This window comes from Bidens hawaiensis, unplaced genomic scaffold (genome assembly GCF_021521415.1).
Source record: "Bidens hawaiensis isolate Kalapana, Puna unplaced genomic scaffold, B.hawaiensis_p1.1 tig00016755_1, whole genome shotgun sequence".
Lineage (NCBI taxonomy): Eukaryota > Viridiplantae > Streptophyta > Magnoliopsida > Asterales > Asteraceae > Bidens > Bidens hawaiensis.
In genome coordinates, this window is record NW_027492539.1 from 245033 (window position 1) to 254064 (window position 9032).

A 9032-nucleotide genomic window follows, 5' to 3' on the forward strand; every position below is an offset into this window, starting at 1 on the left:
GATTTTGAGAAAACATAAAGTATAAGGAGTTTTAATTTGAAAACAATTCCAAAAGTTGCAGTGAATTTTAATAAAGCAAAGAAATTTTAAGGAGACTTTTAAACGTAAAGATATAATTATTTAAAGTTGGAAAAAGAGATAATTTAATAATAGTTAAGATTAATGAGGGTAGAAATAAGATATAAGTAAGCTTTAATAGACAATCATTTTAAACAAAAGGGACTTTATTCATAAATAGTTCAAATGGGGAAGTAATTCAAAGTCATAAAGAGGCGTGACAATATGTAATTAAGAAAAAATAAATAAATTAAGATAGATAAAGAAAACGGCAAAAGTCTTCGGGGTCTCTGGGTAGTTTAATTGACATGACTAGGAGCACCATGAGGAGTTGCATTCATAAAAGTTGGAGCGGTCGAGGTAAAATGATTTGGGGTAGCTTGAATAACGTGAGCTTGAACAGTTTGCGAGAAGGTTGATTGGTGGAAATATGTTCGGTAAACTTGAGCTTGTTGTTGCGAGGTTTGGTAGTGTTGGGTTAAGTAAGGTTGACCTTGAGGTTGATGGGTTTGAGCCTGGTGAGCATGGGTCAAGTAGTAGGTTATAGTTGTAGATTGGGCTTGATGAGCTTGGGTGAGTTGAGGGCACGCATTACGGAGATGATTTGGGTCCTTACAATGGTAGCAAGAACGTGTATTAGGAACATCAGGTTGAGCACAAGGGGTAGGTTGTTGCGGGACAGATTATGCAGTAGACGGGACACGGCAGGTGTTAGAAAGATGGCCATAACGGTTACATTGGGAGCAACTTGAGCATAGGGATTTAACTGGGTGATGATGGTTGCAAATGGAGCATAACGGGTAAGGACCGAGGTAAGGTTTCTTGTTTGAGGAGACTTACGGGTGGGTAGGTCTTGTTGCAGCAAGGTTCTTATGTTTCTTGTTGTGAGGATGTGAGGAGGTAGATGATTCGTAGACACCAATAAAGAAATTAGTGGGAAAAGTTGAATCGGTTGTATTGATGTTTTGAATATGGGTCACTATCCTAGGGATCGCAGCAGCTGTCCCTTTGGGGATACATGCGGCCCATCGGTGGTCATGAGAACTAGACGATTGATGTCGAGGAAGACAGTGGTTTTTTTAAATGAGACATTCTACGAGGACCAAAAGAATAAAGGTTTATAAGATGAATGATAAGTTGAGGAAATCATAAGAATAATAAAATGTTTAATTATGTGGAAATAATAATGTTGTCTTAAGAAGTAAGGGGATTTGCACCACAAGGATTAAATGTAAAAGATTATAAGATGAAGGGGTACATTGCGTAAATAGTTAATAAATGATGTAGTCAATAAGATTAATGTGTGCTGACTACATGAGGAGTTAAGTCAATTTAAAATTTATATTTTTATTAAGTTTACAATAAACTAACGATATATAAATTGTGGATGTTGGCCTCCCATGAGCTTTCCATGGCAATTTGAATAGCCCAACGAACTAACAAAAAACAGCTGAGTTGGGTAGCCCATGAGCGTTACATGGCAATTTGATTGTCCCAACTAATTAACGAATTAACAATGCAATGAAGCTTTCGGCCCAATAAGCGTTACACGGCGTTTTAACTGACCAGGCTAAATAACAAACTATCGAAATAAATATAGGTAGTCGGAGTATCTTGTGAACCACCACGTTTGATTACTCCAACAAAAATACGAAAACAAGTTAAGAAATGGATAGTATGAGTGCCCATGGGTTCCATGAATTTTCACCCAACTAACCATCTAAATAACGGAACACAATAATCGGGAAACCGAGTTTAGCCACGAATCACCGTGAATTCGGTTAAAATCAACCTAAGGTCTCGGTCATATGGCGTTTATGGGTCTTGCTCGGTCCATAGGGTTGAGTACTGTGGTCAGGTTATCACCCAGGTAAGGAATAGCATCTTACCTTTGGTTCTTGGAACCGTTTTGCCAATGTCCAACTCAGAGTTTCTCTTCCCCTTTCATTTATCATAGGAACATGCCACATAACCTAGCCTTTAGATGTACGGGTGAAAACAACATGTGGGAATTCTTAAGGAATTTCCTGAAAATAAAAGCAATCTAATTTTTGAAAAGTTTTCTTTGAAAGTTGAGGCATAGCCTCGGAGTTTGTGTGTGTGTGCATAACAATACAATAACTAATCAATAATTATCTAGGAAAGCTGTAAACAATTTAATCTGAACACATAAGGTAAACAGATAGGCACGTATAGGGGTCCTAAACATGTGTCTAAGGCAATTTCTAACGACCTATCTTAAACCTACGGCTTTGATACCAATCTGTCACACCCCAACCTACGGCGGAAATGCCGGGGCGAACTGATTATTCACAGCTTTTCAAAGGTTATTATCAAGCAACATTATAAGTTTCAATATCTATTTAATAATTTCAAACAAACGTTCATGTACATCAAAGTTAAAAACAAATAATTACATTAAACATCCAAAATTAAGTTCTTGTATCTTTTCTCTAACATGCATCCTAAGTTGCTTCAAACAATCTTGATAATCACGTCACAAGATAACCTGCAAATGCGTTGAAAATAATATAGTTTGTCAACACAAGGTTGAATGAGCAACACACCAGTTTAAATGTACATATAGTATATAACAAAAGTATGTAGTTGCAACAAGTCATATGAGAAAAACAAATTAACCAAATGAGCAAGTATAACTGAGATGTCTAGAAGCACAAAGGCTAACGACTGGCGTATGATCATACTAGACTGAGATTATGTTGGACCTCTCCGAATGCGGAAGCATACAAAACAAATAAGCACGTAAAGAAGTAAGGTATAAGTTGTTAACACAGAAGACAAAGTTGCAGTTTTGTGTATAAGTATATGTGAGAAATATATTTACGCATATGTCCCCAAAACTTTGAAAACAAGTAAAATAGGGGAATATGGTACTAACCTCAATAGACGAACAATAGTGAACAGATAACAATAAAAATGACAAAAGCGGATCACGCACGTTGACGATAAGGCCTAATAAGGAAAATAATACGAAGATACGCTAAGTTAATGAACTAGATCAGATAAGCGAGTTCGATATTTATAAAGCTATTAAGCCATATTATATTCTTTAATCATAATTAATATAATACGTGATTATTAGTTTATTAAATTATATATAAAATATATTATAACATTTTATCACATATAAAAGTAAAATACATCTTTTAAAATATTATTAGTTTTATAAGTTATATAAATATACTTATATAAAATTTGCATGTTATATATTAGATCTTTAATTCTCATTTTATTATATATATACATATATATGTTTACATATACATACGGACTAAAGACGCGAGAAAACAAGTGTTATATTGTCGGTTTCCAATAAAATAGTTTAATTAATTATTATTGCTAATAACATGTTTAATAATTGATTTAAAAGAAAACAAACAAAAAAAATGCTAAATATCCGGGGTTGCAGGGATTCGAACCCTCGACCTGCACCCCCGAGAATCAAAGAGTTTACCAGCTAGACTACCTTAGCGACGTGCAACAATAATCAGAACTGATTAAATATATACAAACACAGATATTAACAGATTTGATTTAAGAACCCTAGGATTAACAATCAATAAAATCTGTTAATGTTAATATATCCAGCCTTAGGGATTTCGTTCATTACGTTAATGCGATCATAACCCGACTATTATATACCTCGTTAACGATCTGTGTTGGGTGCAATAATGAAGAACAGGGCCGGCGATAAGGAATGATGAACGAACACTGAAACAGATGATATAACACAACTGATTGGAGGGTTATGGATGACGATGATGTAGAGATACTAACTGCAAGGTTAATTGGATTTATATAATCCATTACGTGTATAACGAGTTAGGGTTTAAGGTTGGTTCAAACGAAATAGGTAAAACGAATCCACGAGATTGAGTTAGCAAAATTAGCTTGTCGGTTAGGCCGCATATGGTAAGTATAACGCAAGTATAGGTCCAATTTCCGTAAACACGACGAGAATTGAGGTCCAAGACATACCAATTGATAACCGGGTTGCGATTTAGGGTTAGGGTTAGGATTAGGATAGGAGTTATGGGTATCCAGTTGGTATAATGGGTTATTACATAAATTTCAATTTCAGTCCCTGATGTTTGAGGATGGGCACAAAAGGGTTAATAGTTTAGTTAAGGGTGATCTTTGTCATAAATTGAAAGTTATAAACATATATTATATAAATAACTAGTAATAATATTGTAAAAATTTATATACTCGATAAGCGCGATAAAATTTCCCGAACATAAAAAAAATAGATCGTGCAATATGATTAATGAATATTGATTTATAAAATCCGAGTTGTTACAGAGGATCTTGGAGTTATTTCAGCCTCAGAGATAATCATATTTTTGAGAACATCAGCCTAGATGATGTTCTCAGAGCTCCCACCATCTACCAAAATCCTATGAACATAATGATTAGCAATAAACAGTGTAAAAATTAACCCATCATGATGACGATCTTGAAGGTGCATTCGTTGTTCCTCATCAAAGGTTATGACTCTTTGATAAGTCAAAGTGGTTGTTTGAATATGCCTTTTTCCATTCTCTAACTTGGTGTCTTTGGCGTGTCATTTTGCTGACGAGAAAGAAGTACCATATATGTCTGATCCTCTAGAGATGAAGTTGATTTTTTGTGCATCCGCTGGAGGTGGAGCAGCTTTTGGAACTTCTTTTGGATCTTGGATCCTTGACTTCTTCCTGCCCAACAGTTCTTTAAAATGACCTTTGCTGAGGAAGTATCATATCTCTTCTAAGTCCAAAACATTCATCGGTCAAGTGGCCGAAGTCTTCATGATAAGCACACCACTTCGATTTGTCTTTATAAGACGTTGACTTTTCGGTCTTTCTTGACCACCTTGCTTTTTCTCCTAGATCCCTCATGACATATATTAGTCCAGCAGTATCGATGAATAAACAATATTCTTATATTCGAGGGTATTCTTCATCATCCTCGTCTTCTTCTATTACATGAATGTTTGGGTTGTTGAAATTTGAATAAGGCTTGGAGTTGTTATTTCTGTACGATGATCCTTGTTTCTTATGGAGCTCCTCATGCATTTCTAAAGCACCTAGTTTTTCTTGGATCCTCTTGTCATCTTCTAACTTGATAAACCTTATAGCCTTGTTTCTAACTTCATGTAGGTACCTGCATGGAGTCATAACTAGATCATAATAAAAGTGGGAATCCTTTTGAAATCCCATCTTGAATGATTTGATAGCCGTAGCCATATCAATACTTGGAATTTCCAAGGCTTCCCTACCAAACTTAGTGACATAATCCCTTAGGGATTCATCACGAGATTTGATAATACGATATAAATCAATAGTCAACTTTTCAAATTTACTACTACAAGAGAATAGATTATTAAAAAATTAATTAAGTGAGAAAATGAAGTAATTAAATAGTGAGGAAGACTTAGCAGCCATTTTAAAGAAGATCCAGTTAACGTGGATCCAAAACCCTTGCATAAGTGTTAGGGCATGAATTTTACGCTGAGGATCCTTAACCCTTAACTATCTTATGGATAGATTATCCTTGAGATGTGTATCAGGTTATAAAGGATCAATGATCCTCGGTATTATTTGTTTACTAATGATTGCGTTTAGTATGGTGGTGTGTTAGACAGGTATAACAATTTTAAGGCGTGCTTGCATCAATTATCCTCATGGAGTATTCTCTAGCTGGAGTATGGATCCAGGATCCTTATTGAACATAGCTAGTAATGGACGATTTCGTGTGAAGATTGATGTTTAAATACAACAACAGCTCTTATACTTGTTCTTCCACTTATTTCGCTACTGGACTTCTATGGCACGTGGTCAAAGTGATGGGAGTGGCTAATGGAGGACTTGCGGATTATTAGGAGTTATTGTTAATTGTATTTTCTTTATAATTATCGAGTTATGATCGATTAGGTTTCACTGGTACTCTCACGCACTCTAGAGCAGAAGCAATTACTCTCTCTACTCACTAGTTTACTTTGTAACATCGATCATAAACTCCACAACACTTGTAACCATCTTTTACCATTAATAAACTTGACGGTGATAGTTTTCACCGTCCGAGGGTTTTTTGTGCCGGATATTATTATATTCACGTACCATCCGACCAAAGATTAACTTGTTAATCTTTGATCGAAGCAATTCGACCAAAGATTACCTTGCTAGTTTTTGACCGAAGTAAGATTATCATAATCAAGGGTTTTTTCCCTCGTGATCAAATCATTGTGTTCACCAATAGTTTGGTTATACATTCACTCCTATTGTGTTATCACTATACCTCACTTGACAGATTTGGATACATTATCCTTAGCTGATTTTTATCCAAAACAATTTGGCGCCCACCGTGGGGCACTTGGTGCTATAATCCAGAAAATACTCTATCATTATCAACCTTTTCATACACATATCACGTCCAATGGCCTCTCAATCAACCTCTGCTTCATCAACTATGCCATCTTTAGTTCCTCTCTCATCAAGGACTTTGCCACCAATGCCTCCGCCAATTACGGGAACACAACGGCCTGCTGCTACTGGAAGCAAGACGCAACTACCAGTCTTCCAGAGCTCCAAAACTGCTGTTGTTGCACCAGTGGTTAATACTAACAGTGATGTTTCATTTATGTTTTCGTAGGTTAAAGCATACATGGTGCAGTAGAACAAGACCAACCAGAGGATCCTTCGTGAGATAGAAGATCTCAAGAAGAACAAGTGGCCAGCAAAGGATCTCACCCACCTGATGCCCAGGATGCTGGATTTTACCAGTCCAGAATCCATGGCTCAGCTCTCACAAGGATCATCTATCCTTCAACAGGGGTCCATGGGTCAACAGGCCCAAGGAACCTCGCTATTTCAGCCATGATCATCTATCCTTCAACAGGGGTCCATGGGTCAACAGGCCCAAGGATCCTCGCTATTTCAGCCAGGATCATTTATCCTTCAACGAGGATCCATGGGTCAACAGAATCAAGGATCCTCATATTATCGGAAAGGATCAGCCATCCTTCCATCAGGATCCTACAGTACCCAACCTCAAGGATCCTTCTTTCTGAATCAAGGATCCTTCTTTCCGAATCAAGGATCCTCAGGAGTCCAACATCAACGATCCTCCGAAGTCCATGAAGGAGATATAATCCCCATGCAGACCATAGCCTCTGGAGGACCAACTCTTATCGCGGACTCCTCTTATCCCATCTACTCATCCGGGATGCCGACCTTCACCCAGTAAAGAGGTAACTTGTATGATCCTATATCCTTATATACTAACCGTGGTCCCATGCACGATACATGTATCAACCAGGCTATGGCCAAAGAACTACAGAAGCTTAAGGATATGATATCCAGTGTCCCCGGGGTGATACGACCAATCCCCGAGATACCTGAGGGAAGCCACATATTATCAAGATTTGCACCACCTGTGATACTGAAATTCCGAAGCGGTTCCAAACCCCAAACATGAAGACTTATGATGGGACCACAGATCCTGAGGAGCACGTTAATAGGGAAAGGATGGAGATCAACCCCATCCCTGAGAGACTCAAAGAAGCTTGCTTATGCAAAGGATTCGGATCCACACTCATAGGATCTGCATTAAAGTGGCTGCTAAGTCTTCCTCCATTTTCAGTTACTTCTTTTTCACATTTAGTTAACTTGTTCAACAACCAACTTTTCCTGTAGTAGGAAATTCGAGAAGTTAACTATTTATTTATACCGGGTTATCCAACCTAGTGATGAATCCCTTAGGGATTTTGTTACGAGGTTCGGCAGGGAAGCTATAGAAGTCCCTAATCTTGACATGGCTACTGTTGTTGAGGCCTTCAAGATGTGAGTTCAGAGGGGCTCCCCCTTTTATGATGATCTCATGATGACTTCTTGCAGGTCTTTAGATGAAGTAAGGAACAGAGCACTCAGATTCATACGGTTGGAGGATGACAAGAGGATCCAGGATCGTCTGGGGAATCAAACGAAACAAGAATCCTCAGACAAGAAGCAAGGATTCTCGTTCAAGAACAAAAACACAAAGCCGTATAACATGTTCAACAACCAGAACGTACGAGCAGTTGAAGAAGGAGATGATGATGATGAAGACTATCCATGCATCTCCGAGTATTGTTTTTCCGTAGATACCCATGGCTTGATTTGTGCCATGAAGGATCTAGGAGAGAAAGCAAGGTGGCCCCGAAAGAACGAGAAGACGACTACCGTCAAAGACAAGTCTAAGTGGTGTGACTTCCACGAAGATTTTGACCACACAACAGACGAATGCATTGGCTAAAGGAGGGAAATTGGATATCTCATGAGCAAGGGTCACTTTAAAGAGCTCTTGGGAAGAAAAAAATCCAGGATCCAGGATCCTGAAGATCTTCCACAAAAAGCAACGCCACCACCACCAGACGCTCATGTGATCAACTTTGTCTCCAGAGACTATGAAATGTTTCAAGATTCGTGTGCTATTTTAGAAAAGCCCACAAAAGAATTCGAGTTGGACGATGAAAGAAGACCGCTTATCCCCACTACTCGAGTGACTGATCGGAGAATCTTCTTCGACTCAAGGATCTAGGATCCTCAGAAGGATGAGCTGGATGTCCGAATGGTGAATTTCATCTCTGGAGGTTCAGACATCTGTGGAACTTCTTTCTCTGCAGCAAGAAGACTTGCCAAAGAAGTCAATATGGATAACAGAGACCAAACGATAGTATCCACTACCTTAACAATAGACAAAAGGGTCTTCTTTGAAGAGGAAGACAAACTAAACATCCAGGATCCTCATCATGACGGTTTGATCATTACTTTATTTATCGCTAATCATTATGTACGCAGGATCCTAGTAGACGGAGGGAGCTCGGTCAACATTATCCAGCATGATGTTCTCAAGAAGATGAACATACCGGATTCAAAGATCATTCCTAGAACATCAGTGCTAGTCGGTTTCAGTGGTGAAACAAAGAAGGCGTTGGG